Source organism: Lithobates pipiens, unplaced genomic scaffold (assembly GCF_037356315.1).
Source record: "Lithobates pipiens isolate NorthernLeopardFrog02 unplaced genomic scaffold, aLitPip1_a1.2 Scaffold_1, whole genome shotgun sequence".
Lineage (NCBI taxonomy): Eukaryota > Metazoa > Chordata > Amphibia > Anura > Ranidae > Lithobates > Lithobates pipiens.
In genome coordinates, this window is record NW_027507685.1 from 113,456,972 (window position 1) to 113,476,831 (window position 19,860).

Sequence of the window (19,860 nt, forward strand, 5' to 3'; positions counted from 1 at the left end):
CAGGCTCTCGTTCCTCACTAACACCGTCAGGTTTTTGATCTCCTCCTGCCTACTCAGAGGGATCAGACGGAACCCTTTCCAGGGATCAGCCCCTTTAACCAACCCAAAAGCAGTTATAAAACGCTCCATGGTCAAAGCATTGGTGAAACTGACATCAAAGTCAGGGGAGCCAGCTGGGTGGATTACAGCAAATAGCTCAGCCACCCTGAACCCCAACGCCAGGACCATGTCGACCACCTGACCCCTCGTGGGGCACTGACCTTCACCTTCCCACCTCAGCTGGACTACGTTCCTACGCTTGCGCTCCGGACCACCTGTCCCCCTAGACCAAGTATTGGCCCCAGGGGTCTGACCAGTCGGGGGTACCCGAAAATTACTGGCCCCAAACTGGTGGTACAGGTGGTCCAGAGGCACACTAGACCCAGCCACATTGGCGTAGGAACGCCTCTCACCAAGTGCCGTCAGCAACCTTACCTCCGGTGTCCCCCTTAGCACGGGCCCCGGAGGAGGAGCCTCTGCCACAGACACTGGGGGTACAACATGAGGAGCAGCCCCCCCACTCCCAGCATGAGAAGTCACATTCCCCACATTGTTTACCCCAGCCTGAACCTTAGGACAAGTCTCATCCTCAGAGCTGTAAAGCAAGGCTTCCAAAGCTTCCTGCCATTCTACCTCCATATGGGCCCCGCAGGAATCCACCAACACCTGGCCCTGTTCCTGCTGGGATCCCTCTAAGCCACGAATATATGCCATTGCGGGGTTCTCCCCATCCAACTCACCCATTGGGCAGTCACCCCAGGCACTTGTAACTTGACCTGGCTCTACATTATTTGATATTACAATGCAAGTATTTTCATTGGTATTTCCCTGACCGGAAGGAGGGCCCGAAATTGTAGTAGTCACCGGCTGGATGTGTCCTTCGCGGCCTACTTCCGGTTCCGCCATCGTCACTTCCGGTCGCGGGCCAACCCCGCCGGAAGCCAACCCGCGCACCGGAAGTGCGTCATCCCCTTCTGTTACATTACCATTGGCCTCTCGACCCGAAGCACCGCCCCTCCTCCCGCGGGAGGACGGCGTTTTTTTGCTCACGGCCGCCATTGCTGAGTCAATAGATGCCATGCCGCCGGCTGATACTATACCGCTCCCCACAGCGGCAGCCAAGCTGGCCAGACTCTTCCCATCCTCCTCACTCACCCCGGCTCCCTTACCCTGAGACCGACTTGCGGCAGTGGCGGCCGACAACGCAACTGACGGCGCGCCCTGCTTGCAACTGTCGGCTGGGATCATTGGGGACTGTGTTGGTAAGTCCATTTTCTCTAGCCTAGCCAGCTGAACCACTGGAATCTTCTTCTCCTTGGTATTTTTCTTCTCTTTATTGTCTCTTTGTTGCTTCCTTCTTACATCATTGGGGTCTAACCTGCCTTCATGGGACACAGCCTCGTTCATAGGCTGGCAACCCTTAGGCTTACCTGACCCCTCTGTAAGATTACTGGAGTCAGCAGTTTTGTCTTTAGAGACACTTTTCACTTTTCCAGGTTTCTCTGTACCTTTACTCACTGGAACTGTCTCTTTGCAGGTCAATGGCTTTCCCTCACCCACAGTCTTTCTCACTGGTTTCTCACCATCTATCTTTCCTTCCACCACTTTTTCTGTCTCTTCACGGGTGGCCACCTCAGAGGGACCCGCCATTTCCTTCTCTTGCGTTGTGTTCGAGGCTGGATACAGTCTACGGCGTCTCCCCGCCTGGGTCCCCTCGTCACACGCAATTCTCATCGCTTTGTCTACATTAGAAAGAAAGTCTTTCTCACCAGAAGCACTGTCAATCAGGTTGGATAACAGCTCACCCAACATGCCGCACTGCTTCTTCAATCCGTCTATCACCGTCTTATACTCTTGTCTCTTTACAACACCCGATCTGTCTCTCCGGTTCCTTAGCTCCGCCAGGACCTTCATTTTCTCGCAGTAGCTGCGGGAAGCCTTCACAATTAAGCTTTTAGCTTTCTTTCTTCTGTCTGCAGATTTCTCTGCATCCTCTCCTGGCTGTCTCAGAGACCAATCTGCAAGATCCAGCTGGTTCTCCAAAAACAACCTCTCCTCCTTGACGAGCTCCAGGAGCTTAGGGGCTCCACGTCCTTCATTAGGCTGAGAAACAGGCGCCTGGGCTGAATGAAGTCATCAGCTCCCTCTCTTTCTCCACCACACTGGAAGTCCTCAGAGATCAGAGCACGCAGCCAGCACGCACAATCTCCTACAACTGACTGCAAGCTCTATTTAAAACGAGCAAGATAGTTAGCTATATAGGTGGATATAACGGTGTATACTGGGTTCAGAGCACGCAGACAGCACGCACAATCTCCTAACACTGACTGCAAGCTCTATTTAAAACGAGCAAGATAGTTAGCTATATAGGTGGATATAGCGGTGTATACTGGGTTCAGAACACGCAGACAGCACGCACAATCTCCTAACACTGACTGCAAGCTCTATTTAAAACGAGCAAGATAGTTAGCTATATAGGTGGATATAGAGGTGTATACTGGGTTCAGAGCACGCAGACAGCACGCACAATCTCCTAACACTGACTGCAAGCTCTATTTAAAACGAGCAAGATAGTTAGCTATATAGGTGGATATTTTTTTTTAATAGATAACTGCTACCAATCATACAAATTTTACATCACAAAACAAATATCAGTTTACATTCACTTTACAAAGTAACTAACAACACCAAACTATACAATCAAAAGGGGGAAAAACAATTTTTACATGTCATCTTCCCCCACCTCATCCCCAGAAGAAAAATCTATAAGTATAGTTTCACCTCTACTACTAGGCCCTGATGATGGCCCAGGATCCACCTCAGGTGGCGGAGCCCTCTTTTTCTTCTTCTTCCCTTGTTTTTTCCTGATCGTGACCCAAGCAACTTCACCCTCCTCATCCGACACCTCTTTTGGGCGCTTCTGAGCCCCTTTAACTGAAACCTCCATATCCTCCTCCCCAGACCTATCATCCCCAGCTGAAGATTCGGATGAAGAGACAGTGACCAGGCGCCTTCCTGGCCTACATCTCCGAGGAAGGGGAGTGGGAACAGAAACCTGGGAGCTGGAACCTTGTGCCCCCCCACCCGAAAGAGAAGGCCCAACCACCCCCACCTGACCAATATCTTGACCAGACACCTGGACTTCAACACCAGGGGCCTGGGCAACATCTACAGGCCGTACCCCTTTCTCTTTTTGAGGGACTCTACTTGTTTTTTGGGTTCAGGATGCACCCTGCGGTTCTGCCGCAGGAGTACTATCCTGCCTTTCTCCTCTAGAACTCTGCCCAGCAGGAGGCGGAGCACTATCCCCACCTGGCCCACCATCTGCTGCAGCTTCACCCCTGTAGGCCCTGGGGCATCTACTAAAGGGATGCCCCATTTGACCACAAAGATTGCAGCAGATCAAACCGCAAGTGTCACCTGAGTGCCCAAACTTATTACACTTAGTGCAGCGCACGATTGTGCAATCTGCACTCAGGTGGGTTGGACACCCGCACCTGAAACACCTACGGGGCTGACCTGGGTAGAACACCAGAATTCTGTCCCTTCCCAGGAAAGCACTCCCTGGGACATGCGCAACCGTGTTGCCAGATCTTTTCAAGCGAATCCTGGTGTTCCATGCTCCAGTCCATACCCCACGCTCATCTAGGCATTTGTTCAGAGGACACTGCAACTGGCCGTGTCTTCCCAGCCAAGTTGCTATGTCCTCTGGGGGCAGGCTCTCGTTCCTCACTAACACTGTCAGGTTTTTGATCTCCTCCTGCCTACTCAGAGGGATCAGACGGAACCCTTTCCAGGGATCAGCCCCTTTAACCAACCCAAAAGCAGTTATAAAACGCTCCATGGCCACAGCATTGGTGAAACTGACATCAAAGTCAGGGGAGCCAGCTGGGTGGATTACAGCAAATAGCTCAGCCACCCTGAACCCCAACGCCAGGACCATGTCGACCACCTGACCCCTCGTGGGGCACTGACCTTCACCTTCCCACCTCAGCTGGACTACGTTCCTACGCTTGCGCTCCGGACCACCTGTCCCCCTAGACCAAGTATTGGCCCCAGGGGTCTGACCAGTCGGGGGTACCCGAAAATTACTGGCCCCGAACTGGTGGTACAGGTGGTCCAGAGGCACACTAGACCCAGCCACGTTGGCGTAGGAACGCCTCTCACCAAGTGCCGTCAGCAACCTTACCTCCGGTGTCCCTCTTAGCACGGGCCCCGGAGGAGGAGCCTCTGCCACAGACACTGGGGGTACAACATGAGAAGCAGCCCCCCCACTCCCGGCATGAGAAGTCACACTCCCCATATTGTTTACCCCAGCCTGAACCTTAGGACAAGTCTCATCCTCAGAGCTGTAAAGCAAGGCTTCCAAAGCTTCCTGCCATTCTACCTCCATATGGGCCCCGCAGGAATCCACCAACACCTGGTCCTGTTCCTGCTGGGATCCCTCTAAGCCACGAATATATGCCATTGCGGGGTTCTCCCCATCCAACTCACCCATTGGGCAGTCACCCCAGGCAGTAACTTGACCTGGCTCTACATTATTTGATATTACAATGCAAGTATTTCCATTGGTATTACCCTGACCGGAAGGAGGGCCCGAAATCGTAGTAGTCACCGGCTGGATGTGTCCTTCGTGGCCTACTTCCGGTTCCGCCATCGTCACTTCCGGTCGCGGGCCAACCCCGCCGGAAGCCAACCCGCGCACCGGAAGTGCGTCATCCCCTTCTGCTACACTACCATTGGCCTCTCGACCCGAAGCACCGCCCCTCCTCCCGCGGGAGGACGGCGTTTTTTTGCTCCCGGCCGCCATTGCTGAGTCAATAGACGCCATGCCGCCGGCTGATACTATACCGCTCCCCACAGCGGTGGCTAAGCTGGCCAAACTCTTCCCATCTTCCACACACACCCCGGCCCCCTTACCCTGAGACCGGTTTGCGGCAGTGGCAGCCGACAACGAAACTGACGGCGTGCCCTGCTTGCAACTACCGGCTGGGATCATTGGGGACTGCATTGGTAAGTCCATTTTCTCCAGTCTAGCCAGCTGGACCACCGGAATCTTCTTCTCCTTGGTATCCTTCTTCTCTTTATTGTCTCTTTGTTGCCTCCTTCCTACATCATTGGGGTCTAACCTGCCCTCATGGGACACAGCCTCGTTCATAGGCTGGCAACCCTTAGGCTTACCTGACCCCTCTGTAAGATTACTGGAGTCAGCAGTTTTGTCTTTAGGGACATTTTTCCCTTTTCCAGGTTTCTCTGCACCTTTACTCACTGGGACTGTCTCTTTGCAGGTCAATGGCTTTCCCTCACCCACAGTCTTTCTCACTGGTTTCTCACCATCCATCTTTCCTTCCACCACTTTTTCTGTCTCTTCACGGGTGGCCACCTCAGAGGGACCCACCATTTCCTCCTCTTGCGTTGTGTTCGAGGCTGGATACAGTCTACGGCGTCTCCCTGCCTGGGTCCCCTCGTCACACGCAATTCTCATCGCTTTGTCCACGTTAGATAGAAAATCTTTCTCACCAGAAGCACTGTCAATCAGGTTGGATAACAGCTCACCCACCATGTTGCACTGCTTCTTCAATCCGTCTATCACCGTCTTATACTCTTGTCTCTTTACAACACCCGATCTGTCTCTCCGGTTCCTTAGCTCCGCCAGGACCTTCATTTTCTCGCAGTAGCTGCGGGAAGCCTTCACAATTAAGCTTTTAGCTTTCTTTCTTCTGTCTGCAGATTTCTCTGCATCCTCTCCTGGCTGTCTCAGAGACCAATCTGCAAGATCCAGCTGGTTCTCCAAAAACAACCTCTCCTCCTTGACGAGCTCCAGGAGCTTAGGGGCTCCACGTCCTTCATTAGGCTGAGAAACAGGCACCTGGCCTGGGCTGACTGAAGTCATCAGCTCCCTCTCTTTCTCCACCACACTGGAAGTCCTCAGAGATCAGAGCACGCAGCCAGCACACACAAGCTCCTACAACTGACTGCAAGCTCTATTTAAAATGAGCAAGATAGTTAGCTATATAGGTGGATATAGAGGTGTATACTGGGTTCAGAGCACGCAGACAGCACGCACAATCTCCTAACACTGACTGCAAGCTCTATTTAAAATGAGCAAGATAGTTAGCTATATAGGTGGATATAGAGGTGTATACTGGGTTCAGAGCACGCAGACAGCACGCACAATCTCCTAACACTGACTGCAAGCTCTATTTAAAACGAGCAAGATAGTTAGCTATATAGGTGGATATAGCGGTGTATACTGGGTTCAGAGCACGCAGACAGCACGCACAATCTCCTATCACTGACTGCAAGCTCTATTTAAAACGAGCAAGATAGTTAGCTATATAGGTAGATATAGCGGTGTATACTGGGTTCAGAGCACGCAGACAGCACGCACAATCTGCTAACACTGACTGCAAGCTCTATTTAAAATGAGCAAGATAGTTAGCTATATAGGTGGATATAGAGGTGTATACTGGGTTCAGAGCACGCAGACAGCACGCACAATCTGCTAACACTGACTGCAAGCTCTATTTAAAACGAGCAAGATAGTTAGCTATATAGGTGGAAGTTTTTTATTCCAGGAAACTGCTACCATATTTACAAAAATAACATTTCAAACTATAAAATTACATCATAAACAAACACAGAAAACTTAACAATAAACAACTTAACCAAACTTCTTATGTGTTTTCAACCCTCTGCCCCGGAAGAGTAAGGGGTTATTAACTCTCGAAACTGAGCATCAGTTAGGTTTTCAAGAATTTTATCCCACTTACTACGTTCCTTCAACTTTTTCTTCTTTTTTTTCCCAATGCCACCCTTATTACCTGGCACCGGGCTTTTTGGAACCTCTGCCACCACCCTGGACTCTTGACCATGTTGGGGTACCCCAACCTCCTCACTATCTCCCGTTTCAGACCCCTGCTCATCATCAGACATAGATGAGCCCGAGGACTCCCTCGCTGCCACAGAAGGCCCAGGAGGTGGGGAGGGGGGTACAGGACTAGGGGACCTGAGAGGGCTCCTACTCCTAGAAAGACTTGCACACACAGATGTTTGTCTTACACCTCTTCTTCCAGTAACCCTACCCTGCCTATCCCCCGCCGGACTTCGCTCCCTTCGGGCCGCCACCTTCCCTCTAGGAGCCATACCGGCGGCAGGAACAACAGGAGAGGGGTCCCCAACCTTAGAAACACCAGAAGAGGGAGGGGGTACTTTACTTGGAGGAACCTCTCCCCCCAGGGCATCCGCCACCTTCCGCAGGCGCGCCCCCAGCAGATGAGGCAGCGCCCGCAGGTGGGACACCACTGGGACATGGGACCTCCCCGGGAGCAGGGACATCAGTAGGGACATCAGCAGGTCCCGGGGGCCTCTCCCTGTGGGCCCTAGGGCACCTGCTGAATGGATGCCCCATCAGCCCACACAAATTACATTGAATGAGCCCACAGGACTCGCTGAAATGACCAAACTTATTACATTTGGCACAACGCACCACCGTGCAGTCCGCACTGAGGTGGGTTGGGCACCCGCACCGGAAACAGCGGCGGGGCTGACCGGGATAGAATACCAGAATACGATCCCTGCCTATAAAGGCACTACCCGGGATGTGGGCAACGGTGTTACCTTGCCTTCTTAACCTCATTCTGGCATTCCAAGCCCCGGTCCACACCCCGCGCTCATCCAACCCCTTTCTCAGCGGGCCCTGCAGTTGGCCGTGCCTGCTCAACCAAGTACTAATGTCTTCTGGCGGCAGGCTTTCATTGCGCACCAGGACAGTAATACTTTTTACTTCTTCCTGTCTACTTATTGGGAAGACCTTAAACCCTTTCCAGGGATCTGTACCACTAATAAGCCCAAAGGTGGTTAAAAACAACTCCATAATAACCGCGCTTACAAAACTGATATCAAAGTCGCGGGACCCCGCGGGATGAATCACCGCAAAGATTTCCGCGACCTTGATACCTAAGGAGATCACCATGTCTACCACCTGCCCCCTACTAGGGCACTGACCCTCTCCCTCCCACCTCAATTGGACCACATTTCTGCGTTTTCTTTCCGGTCCCCCAGTCCCTCGTGACCATGAATTGGCCCCGGAGAACTGGTCTGCCGGAGGGACCCGGAAATTTCCCGCCCCAAACTGTTCATATATTGGGCCGAGCGGCGCCACAGACCCTGCCACATTGGCATATGAATGCCGTTCGCCCAATGCTGTCAGGAGCTTGACCTCCGGCGACCCCTGCAGAACCCGCCCAGGGACGGACCTCGGGGCAGGAACTGGCGCAGCCGCCACAGGTGTGGCACCAACAGCATCCTTCCCTGGAACTCTCTTGCTATTACCCTTAGGCTGGACCGAGGACCCAGAAGGCTCTCTTCTATCGGCAGAAGCACCCTGAGCCTGACCTGCCAAAAGCGCATCCCAGTCCTCAGACCACCCTTCACTTAGCTCCATATGGGCCCCACAGGAGTCCACTCTAACTTCCTCCCTCTGGGAACCCTCTAAACTGCGAATAAAGGCTAGTACCGGATCATTCTCACCCAAAGGCTCCATAGGGCAGTCCCCCCAAGCCACATTCTGCGCCGGACATAAGGAATCACCAGCCGATGATCCAGACTCCTTTCCCGCATCGGCAGAGGCCCGAGAACCGGAAGCCGCGGAGGACGCGGACCGGAGGTGACGCGTGACCACCTCCGCCGGAACTCCGCCCACATCCGGCGCGCCATTCCCGGAGACCGCGGGAATCGCGGCCCGGAAGTGACGCTCGGCAACCTCCGCCGAGGCTCCTCCCCCCTCTTTCGCGCCATTCCCGGAATTCACCGCCTGATTGGGCTGAATCTTGCTAGAAACACCCCCTGCCTTCCGGGAAGACGGCGTGCTTCTCCCACCCTCCGCCATTGCAGGAGTACTGGTAACAACCCACTTAGGTACCACTAAACAGTCCGAGCTGGGTTTCCCAGCTTTGATCTTCCCCTCACCTTGAGGCTGATTTACAGCAGTGATGGCCGACATCTCTGCTGACGGCCCATCCTGCTCACAGCTGACTCCAAGGCTCACCGGGGCATTAACAGGTAAGTCCTTTTTTCCTTTAATCTTCTTTCCATCCTTCAACTTGGGGATCTTCACAACCGGGGTTTTTTGTGTACACTTTGGGTCACTTGCTGTATCCTTAGGCACCCTGTTGTTTACACCATCACCCACCTTACTCACAGGTAGGGGTACAGATGACACAGAGGCACCCTCCACAACATCCCCATTTGAGTCCATCACCTCACCACCAGTCTCTGGAGCTGCCACCTCCATTGCTGAGGCACTATCCAAGTCCTTCTTTCCTTCATCTGAACCATGGGTTTTGGCTGTAATGGCCGCTGGCTCCTTATCACCCAATGAGGTTTCTTCCTCCATAGCCGGGTCCACCTTACTGCTTTTGTCCTCCGCCGCCTGGGAAAGACCACGTCTTCTCACGGCCTGGGAACCTTCCTTATTAGCCACACGAAGGGTCTCAATAATCCCTTGCACTGTCTGTGCACTCTCACTTGTGGGTTCCTCCGCCTCTCTCATGGGCTCCGCCGCCTGTGATAGACGCTGGTTGCGGCGTCTTACCGCTTGAGAGCCCTCATCGCACGCCACTCTCATAACTTTTTCTATTCTCAACAGAAAGTCCTTTTCGCTTGAGGCACTTTCAATTAGATTTGATAAAAGCTCACCAAGCATGTTACACTGCTCTTTCAGTCCATCTATGACAGGTTTGAATTCTGTTCTCTTCTTGATACCTGATCTGTCGCGTCTATTCCTCAGCTCGGCCAAAACTTTCATTTTCTCGCAGTAACAGCGAGAAGCCTTTACCATTAAGCTCTTGGCTTTTCTTTTCCTCTCCGTAGATTTCTCCACGTCTTCTCCTGGCTGTCTCAGAGACCAGTCAACCAAGTCAAGCTGGTTTTCCAAGTACAGCCTCTCCTCCTCAACGAACTCCAGGAGCTTCAGGGCTCCACGCCTTTCCTCAGGCCGAGAAACAGGCCCCTGGCCTGGGCTGACCGACGCCATCAGCTCCCTGTCCTCCTCCACCACTCTGGAAGTCCTCAGAGCTCAGAGCACGCAGCCAGCACGCACAAGCTCCTACAACTGACTGCAAGCTCTATTTAAAACGAGCAAGATAGTTAGCTATATAGGTGGATATAGCGGTGTATACTGGGTTCAGAGCACGCAGACAGCACGCTCAATCTCCTAACACTGACTGCAAGCTCTATTTAAAACGAGCAAGATAGTTAGCTATATAGGTGGATATAGCGGTGTATACTGGGTTCAGAGCACGCAGACAGCACGCACAATCTCCAAACACTGACTGCAAGCTCTATTTAAAACGAGCAAGATAGTTAGCTATATAGGTGGATATAGCGGTGTATACTGGGTTCAGAGCACGCAGACAGCACGCACAATCTCCTATCACTGACTACAAGCTCTATTTAAAACGAGCAAGATAGTTAGCTATATAGGTGGATATAGCGGTGTATACTGGGTTCAGAGCACGCAGACAGCACGCACAATCTGCTAACACTGACTGCAAGCTCTATTTAAAACGAGCAAGATAGTTAGCTATATAGGTGGATATAGAGGTGTATACTGGGTTCAGAGCACGCAGACTGCACACTCAATCTCCTAACACTGACTGCAAGCTCTATTTAAAACGAGCGAGATAGCTAGCTATATAGGTGGATATAGCGGTGTATACTGGGTTCAGAGCACACAGACAGCACGCACAATCTGCTAACACTGACTGCAAACTCTATTTAAAGCGAGCAAGATAGTTAGCTATATAGGTGGATATAGCGGTGTATACTGGGTTCAGAGCATGCAGACAGCACGCACAATCTCCTAACACTGACTGCAAGCTCTATTTAAAAAGAGAAATATAGCTAGCTATATAGGTGAATATAGCGGTGTATACTGTGGTCAGGGCACGCAGACAACAACCACTACAGAAGAGCAAGAACGAAAAATCGGCTGATAACAATCGGTGTATACTGTGTTGAAGGTACACAGAACACCCACTAACTGCTACAGACGCCAACACACTACACAAGGCCGCCGCGCTGGCGGCCTTATATAGTGTGGGGCGTGTACTACACAGCCTGAGCTATGATTGGCCAAAGGCATCCTGCCTGTGGCCAATCATGGCTCTCCTCGCTGCCGGCGCTGTGATTGGCCAAGCATGCAGGGTCACAGTGCATGCTTGGCCAATCATGCACCACACGAATGTGGCGCAAACGGCCCATAACGTTCGGAATTCGCCGAACGGGCGAACAGCCGATGTTCGAGTCGAACTTATGTTCGCTATTTCTGACCATCATAACAACTGGTCTGACCTATTATCTTAGGCAGAGTTTGCTCACAACAGTGCCTTGAATTCTGCCTCCCGATTTTCTCCATTTATGGCGAATTATGGTTTCCAACTGTCATCTCGCAACCTCCGGCTTCGTGTTCCCTCACTGAAGTTTGCACCTTGGTTTATTGGGCCTTTCCGTATCCTTCGCAGGATTAACCCAGTAGCTTACGCGTTGGACCTTCCTCCTAGTATGCGCATCGCAAATGTGTTTAATGTCTCCTTATTGAAACCGTTGGTCTGTAACCGATTTACCACCTCGGTGCTACGTCCTCACCCTATTCAGGTTGAGAACCATGAGGAATATGAAGTACAATACATTGTTGACTCCCGTAGGTTCCGTGGGCACATACAGTACCTGGTGCATTGGAAGGGGTACAGTCCGGAGGAACGCTCCTGGGTTTCATCCTTTGACGTACATGCCCATGTCCTCCTCCGCGAGTTCCATAGATGGTTTCCCCTCAAGCCCAGTGGCCCTCCGAGGGAGAAGGGTTATGGGGGGGGGGGGTACTGTCAGGGCTGGCTTAGCCCTTCCTCCTCTGGGCTGGCCACTCAGCTGTCGGCTATTTGCCAGCTCTCTTCTCTTTCCACAGTTACCAGCTGTTCCCAAAGATGCTCGTCTGACCTGCCTATTTAAAGCCTTCCAGCTCACTTTTTCCTTTGCCTTCACGTTGGTCACTTTACAAGGAACCATCTCCTGCTGTTTGCTTCAAGACTGACTTGCTGACATCCCCCCTGGCTTCTTATCCTGCTTGTAGTTGCTCTCCTTGGATCCCTGACTTCTGTTTTGGCTGATTACCAGATCTGGTTAATGAACTTTGGACTGGCTGACTACCCGATCTGGCTACTGTATTTGACTACGCTTTTTTCTATTTACCTTTTTATTTTTATTAATAAACAAGTGTGATTTGATTGTAATTCTGTCTCAGTCTGTTTCATGGTTTCTGACACCACTGCCACTGACACCACTGCTCTACCGACACCATCCACTGCTCTACCGACACCGCCCACTGCTCTACCGACACCCTCCAATGTTCTACTGACACGGTCCTCTGCTCTACCGACACGGTCCTCTGCTCTACCGACACCATCCTCTGCTCTACCGACACCGTCCACTGTTCTATTTTATCACTGCCCACTGCTCTACAGACTCCATCCACTGTTCTACTGACACTGCCCACTGCTCTACAGACACCGTCCTCTGCTCTACCGACACCGTCCACTGTTCTACTGACACCGCCCACTGCTCTACAGACACCATTCACTGCTGCACAGACATCGTTCTCTGCTCTACCGACACCATCCACTGCTCTACCGACACCATCCACTGCTCTACCGACACCATCCACTCCTCTACCAACACTGTCCACTGCTCTACCGACACCGTCATCTGCTCTACTGACACCGTCCACTGCCCTACTGACACTGTCCACTGCTCTACTGACACCGGGAGCTTTGATTATCTAAAAAAAAAGAAAATTCTGGTCTTTTCTAGATTTCTACAACAGAACCGCAGAGGACCTCATATACTTATAAGTTAGGAAGAAATAAGGGCTGCATGTTGGATTTGTTTTTTAGGGCTGGCATCCACAGGCATTGGGCTTATTGTCCCCACTTTTATGTAATTTGTATATATTCTATTGAACTTCATCGGATTTTTATTATTGTTTTATAGTATGCTGACATCTGGTGGCAGTTTTGGTCCACTGCAACTTTCTTACAATGTGATTTTGGTATCTTCCACACCTGTTTACTGCTAGTTAGTTCAGTCCTAGCCAGGCCTCCCCAGTTTCTTCCATGTTCCCTCAGTCAGTGTTAGCACTTCACAGAGACAAGAAAGTCATTGTCTTCTTACACTTCCAAAGACTAAGAAAAAAAAAACATCCTCTGTACTGCTATTATCTGAACTAAAAAGTGTCTTATTGAAGAGTTAAGCTGCCTGTGGATGGTGCAGAGTCAGCTGATGACCATACTGTCCGTTAGGGATGAGCTGAACACCCCCCGGTTCGGTTCGCACCAGAACTTTCGAACGGACCCCAAATTCGAACGAACTTTAGAACCCCATTGACGTCTATGGGACTCGAACGTTCGAAATTAAAAGTGCTAATTTTAACGGCTAATATGCAAGATACTGTCCTAAAAAGGGTTTGGGGACCTGGCTCCTGTCCCAGGGGACATGGGTTAATGCCTAAAATGTTTTTAAAAATGGCAGTTTTGGCGGGAGCACTGATTTTAATGATGATTAAAGTTAAAAAAAAAAGTGAAATATTCCTTTAACCACTTCCCACCCGGCCAATGCATATATACGGCCGGGTGGGAGCCGTCTACTCCTTATAGGACGTTCAGGAATGTCCTTCAGGAGTAGCGGGATCGCGCACGCACGCGCCCGCGCAGCGGCGCGATCCCGATGTGCTCGTGTCACCCGGACACGGCACATCTCAGATCGGCAGGAGGGCTCTGTGATTGGCCCTCCTGATCACATGACGGCCGTGTCCAATCACGGCCGTCATGTGATGTAAACAAACAGCCGGTTGCTAGGCAATCGGCTCTCCTCTCCTCACACGGAAGTCACCGCTGAGGAGAGGAGAGCAGAACGCTGCAGCCGGCTGATGATCAGTGAGTATGGGCTGCTTTTTACAGCTTTTTACTCACTGATCATCAGTGTAGTGTAAACACACAACACACCACACAGTACAAACACAGTCCCCACATATGTCCCCAAAACACACATGTCCCCAAAACATACATGTCCCCAAATAATAAAAACACATGTCCCTAATAATAAAAACATGTCCCCCACATATGTCCCACTAAAATCACATGTCCCAATGATTATCTGCACACATATGTACGTGATCACCTGCACACATATGTACATGATCATTTGCGTACATATGTCCGTGATCACACAAACCAATTATTATACACTTAACGGAATTTTTTTTACCAAAAACATGTAGCAGAATACATTTTGGCTTAAATTTATGACAAAATTTGATTTTATTGGATTTCTTTTCAAATAGAAAAAAGAAAATATATCGCAAAAAAAAAAAACAGAGTCGTGAATAAATAACACCAAAATAAAGCTCTATTTGTGCGAACAAAATGATAACAATTTCATTTGGGTACAGTGTAGCATGACCGCGCAATTGTCACTGAAAGCGTTAGAGCGCTGAAAGCTGAAAATTGGGCTGGGAAGGAAGGGGGTGAAAGTGCCCTGTATTGTAGTGGTTAAATATGGTGCCTGGGGGGTGTCTGTAGTATGCCTGTGAAGTGCCACGTGTTTCCCGTGTTTAGAACAGTCCCTGAACAAAATGACATTAAACAGAAATAACATAATTGAAAACTGCTTGCGGTTTTAATGTTATATCTGGTTCCTGCAATATGGTTGAAAACCATTGAGAAAAATGGCATGGGTAGCCCTCCCTGCCCATTACCAGCCCCTTTGGGTCTTGTACGCATATCAAGGGGAACCCTGTACCCATATTAAAAAAAGGAAATGCTTGTGGCCCCCAGGCCCTATATACTCAGAACAGCAGTATACAGGCGGTGCAAACAAGACAGGGACTGTGTAGGTTTGTTGTGTTAAGTTGAATCTGTTTGTAATTTTCAACTGGTACATTTTTAAAGTGTAGCTCCAGTCAAAAAAACTATTTTTAACCTTTTTGGAAAACATAGGGAAGGGTTATCACCCCTGTATAATTTGTTTTGTCGTCCATCTTTTTTCATCTCACTTGCTGTTGTCTCCTTCCGTTTGCAAGTAGGAGATGTTTGTAAGTTGGATGTTTGAAAGTAGGGGCCTGCCCTATATGCTCTGCAGAAATGGCGGAACAAGGTGTTGGTTTTGCCACAACATTGTAAGCCCTCAAAGTGACTCTTGCTGGGCTCTGGAGCGCCCTGCTGTGAACGATTATATCAAGAATTGTAATTACATGCCATTGTTGAACAGTGGTAGAAAAATTTACCTTTGGTGGTTGTGGTGCTGGTGCCACAACACTATAAGTCCTCACAGTTACTCTGGGTGGGCACAGGAACGGGCCCTCCTGTGAAATATTATATCAAGAATTGTAATTACACGCCCCTGTTAAACAGGGGCAGAAAAATTGGGCCTTAGGCACTGGTGCTGGTGCCACGACACTGCAACCTCTCCCATATACTCTAGTTTTATTGCAGGAATTAGCCCTGCTGTAAAGCATTGCATCAAAAATTGTACTTAAACGCCCCTGTTAAACAGGGGCAGAAAAATTGGGCCTTAGGCACTGGTGCTGGTGCCACGACACTGCAACCTCTCCCATATACTCTAGTTTTATTGCAGGAATTAGCCCTGCTGCAAAGCATTGCATCAAAAATTGTACTTAAACGCCCCTGTTAAACAGGGGCAGTAAAATTGGGCCTTAGGCACTGGTGCTGGTGCCACGACACTGCAACCTCTCCCATATACTCTAGTTTTATTGCAGGAATTAGCCCTGCTGCAAAGCATTGTATCAAAAATTGTACTTAAACGCCCCTGTTAAACAGGGGCAGTAAAATTGGGCCTTAGGCACTGGTGCTGGTGCCACGACACTGCAACCTCTCCCATATACTCTAGTTGTATTGCAGGAATTAGCCCTGCTGCAAAGCATTGCATCAAAAATTGTACTTAAACGCCCCTGTTAAACAGGGGCAGAAAAATTGGGCCTTAGGCACTGGTGCTGGTGCCACGACACTGCAACTTCTCCCATATACTCTAGTTTTATTGCAGGAATTAGCCCTGCTGCAAAGCATTGCATCAAAAATTGTACTTAAACGCCCCTGTTAAACAGGGGCAGAAAAATTGGGTTGATGGCATCACCCAGAACCAGAAATGTTCTTCCAACATATCAGCGGAGGAGGAAGAGGATAGACAATCAACATAACAGGACAGTCACTCAGCATCAGCATAGGCAGTCTTGAAGGGATGTGATATTTCAAAAAAAATTATTCGGTTACATCAGCTTCAGGTGCTTGGTAGCTGTGGGTGATCCAAGACTGATTCATCTTGATGAAGGTCAGTCGATCAACTGATTCGGTGGACAGGCGCACCCTGTGATCGGTAACAAAGCCACCAGCAGCACTGAAGGTGTGTTCCGAAAGAACGCTGGATGCAGGACAGGCCAGTAGCTCAATTGAATACTGTGCAAGCTCTGGCCAGTGATCCATCCTCAAGACCCAGTAAGCCAGAGGATTTTCAGTGGGAAAGGTGTCCAAGTCTGACCTTGCCCCTAGGTATTCCTGCACCATGTAAATCAGACACTGGCGATGGTTGCTGGAACCGATCATACCTTGGGGCTGCGGACTAAAAAATTGTCTGAAAGCATCAGTCAGACGGCCACCTTCTCCACCGCTCCTTCTGACCGATGCCTCAGCAACACGTTGTCCAGGACCAGGAGTTTGTAACCTCCCAGTCTCTGGGAACGCGTTGCACAGACCTTTCTGCAAGGCCTCCCGGAGATGTCTCATCCTCTGCTCCCTCTGCGATGGCAAGATAAGGTCGACAACCTTACCCTTGTACCGTGGATCAAGGAGAGTGGCCAGCCAGTAATGGTCCCTCTCCTTGATCCGAAGAATACGAGGATCCTTCCACAGGCTTTGCAGGATCAGGGAGGCCATGCAGCGTAGGTTAGCTGAGGCATTCGGTCCGGAGTCCTCTGGGTCACTAAGGGCAACATGATCCGCAGCTACCTCCTCCCAGCCACGTACAAGTCCACGTGTTTCTTGGGACTGTAAATCATCCCTACAAGACTGCTGCTGCTGATGCTGAGTGCCAGCCTCCACCTCCATGCTGACACAATCATCCTCCTCCTCATCCTCTTCCTGTGTGATGGGTGGCACAGCAGGACACTGTCTGGATAAAGGGGGCCTTGAGAGGCAAGGAAGTCCTCCTCTTCCTGCCTCTGTTCTGCCTCAAGTGCCCTGTCCATTATTCCACGCAGCGTATGCTCCAAGAGGTGGACAAGAGGTACAGTGTCACTGATGCATGCACTGTCACTGCTCACCATCCTTGTGGCCTCCTCAAACGGTGACAGGACAGTGCATGCATCCCTGATCATGCCCCACTGGGGTGGTGAGAAAAAACCGAGCTCCCCTGACCCTGTCCTGGTGCCGTAGTCGCACAGGTACTCATTGATGGCCCTCTGTTGCGTGTGCAGCCGCTGCAGCATGGACAACGTTGAGTTCCACCTGGTGGGCATGTCACATATAAGGCGGTTCTTGGGCAGGTTCAACTCCTTTTGGAGCTCAGCCAGCCGAGCACAGGCATTAAATGATCGGCGGAAATGCACACAGACTTTCCTGGCCTGCTTCAGTACATCCTGTAAGCCGGGGTACCTGCCCAAGAACCACTGCACCACCAGGTTAAGGACGTGAGCTACACAGGGCACATGGGTCAGTTGTCCCTGTCGGAGGGCGGAGAGGAGGTTGGTGCCATTGTCACAAACCACCATTCCTGGCTTAAGCTGGCATGGAATCAACCACCTCTCGGCCTGCCACTGCAGAGCTGACAAAACATCTGCCCCAGTGTGGCTCCTGTCCCCCAAACAAACCAGCGCAAGCACGGCATGGCATCGTTTTGCCTGCGTACTTGCGTAGCCCCTGGAACGCCTACGGAGCACCGCTGGTTCTGAGGACAGAGCACTGGAAGAGGCCATGGAGGAAGAAGAAGAGGAGGGGGTGGAGGAGAGAGGTGTGTCACAACCAATAGTAGCATTTTGGAGGCGTGGTGGCGGAACAACCTCCAACACTACTGCACCTTGTCCTGCATCCTTCCCAGCTGCCAGAAGAGTGACCCAATGGGCCGTGAAAGACAGGTAACGTCCCTGTCGATGCCTGCTGGACCATGAGTCAGCGGTAATATGCACCTTACCGCTGACCGCCCTGTCCAGCGAGGCAAGGACATTGCCTTCCACATGCCGGTAGAGAGCCGGAATCGCCTTCCGTGAGAAAAAGTGGCGTTTGGGGACCTGCCACTGAGGAACCGCACATTGTACAAACTCACGGAAGGGGGCCGAGTCTACCAACTGAAAAGGCAGCAGTTGAAGTGCTAGCAATTTAGCCAAGCTAGCATTCAACCGCTGGGCATGTGGATGGCTGGGAGTGAACTTTTTTCGCCGGTCCAGCAGCTGGGGCAGGGACATTTGCCTGCTATAATCGGACGTGGGTGTACCGCTAGCAGAGTTCCCGGAAGCACTTGGCTGTGACACACCTAATTCTACACCTTCATTCCTCTCAGAGCAGGTTTCAGAGAGGACTGAAGGTCTAGTGGGGTTGGAGATGCCAGCTGATGAGGAGCAAGGAGAGGTCCACTTTGTTCTTTGGTGTGGGTCTTTGAGGTACGCTTGCCAACGAGCTGCATGGCAGGTCAACATATGTCTGGTCAAGCATGTGGTGCCCAAGCGGCTGATGTTTTGGCCACGCGAGATACGCTTGAGACATATGTTGCAAATAGCAGTGGTGTGATCTGATGCACTCGTCTCAAAAAAGGCCCACACCAAAGAACTTTTAGAATAACGCGCAGAGGCAGCGCCCTGCACAGGCGGAGCTCTGCGGTGTGATTCAGTCGGTGTGCTGCCCCTAAGCTGGCCCCCGGAGGGCATCCTGCCTCATTGGACATGTGCCTCCTCCTCCTCCCTCCTACCAGGCACCCACGTGGAGTCAGTGCCCTCATCATCCCCTCCCTCTTCATCGCTGTAGCAAACCTGGCAGTATGCTGCAGCTTGTGGAACATGACTGCCAGATTGCTGTCCTTCTTGAGCATCCCCTCTGTCTGCGCTCACGCTACTGCCTTCCTCTAGCTGAGTGTCATCATCAGAGCCCACAAAACACTGGGCATCCTCCTGGAGCATGTACCCAACACTGTGCTCAAAGAGTTCAGGAGACTCCTCAGGAGGACGTGGTGGGTCTAGGGAAGGAGTCACTGATGATGACATTGAGAGGAGGGAAGACGATGCGTTGGCAGCTGCTTTGCTAGTACCCTGAGACTGGGTGAGAGACGATGAGGAGGATGAAGAGGGCTTGGTCATCCACTCTACCAAGTCGTTGGCATGTTGCGGTTCAACATGTCCAGCTGCCGAAAAGAAGGACAAGCATGTCCCATGGCCACGTGCTGATGACAATGCACCGCGTCCACGACCAGCACTGTTGTCTCTAGACACAGAGCCTGCTTGCCCTCTTTTATCGGCTCGCGCCTGTCTGCCTCTCCTTGCTGGCCTTCCAGACATGGTAATGGCCTGAAGGGAGTTGGGTAAAACAGCAGTGTAATGGAGTCACACAACACCCACTAAGCCCTGCAGATGGCTCTATTAGAGAACAGCAATAAACGGTAGATACAGGTGTATATTGTGCTGGAGTCACACAACACCCACTAACTCCTGCAGATGCCTTTATTATAGAACACCAGAGATAAAGGGGTATACTGTAATTGAGTCACACAACA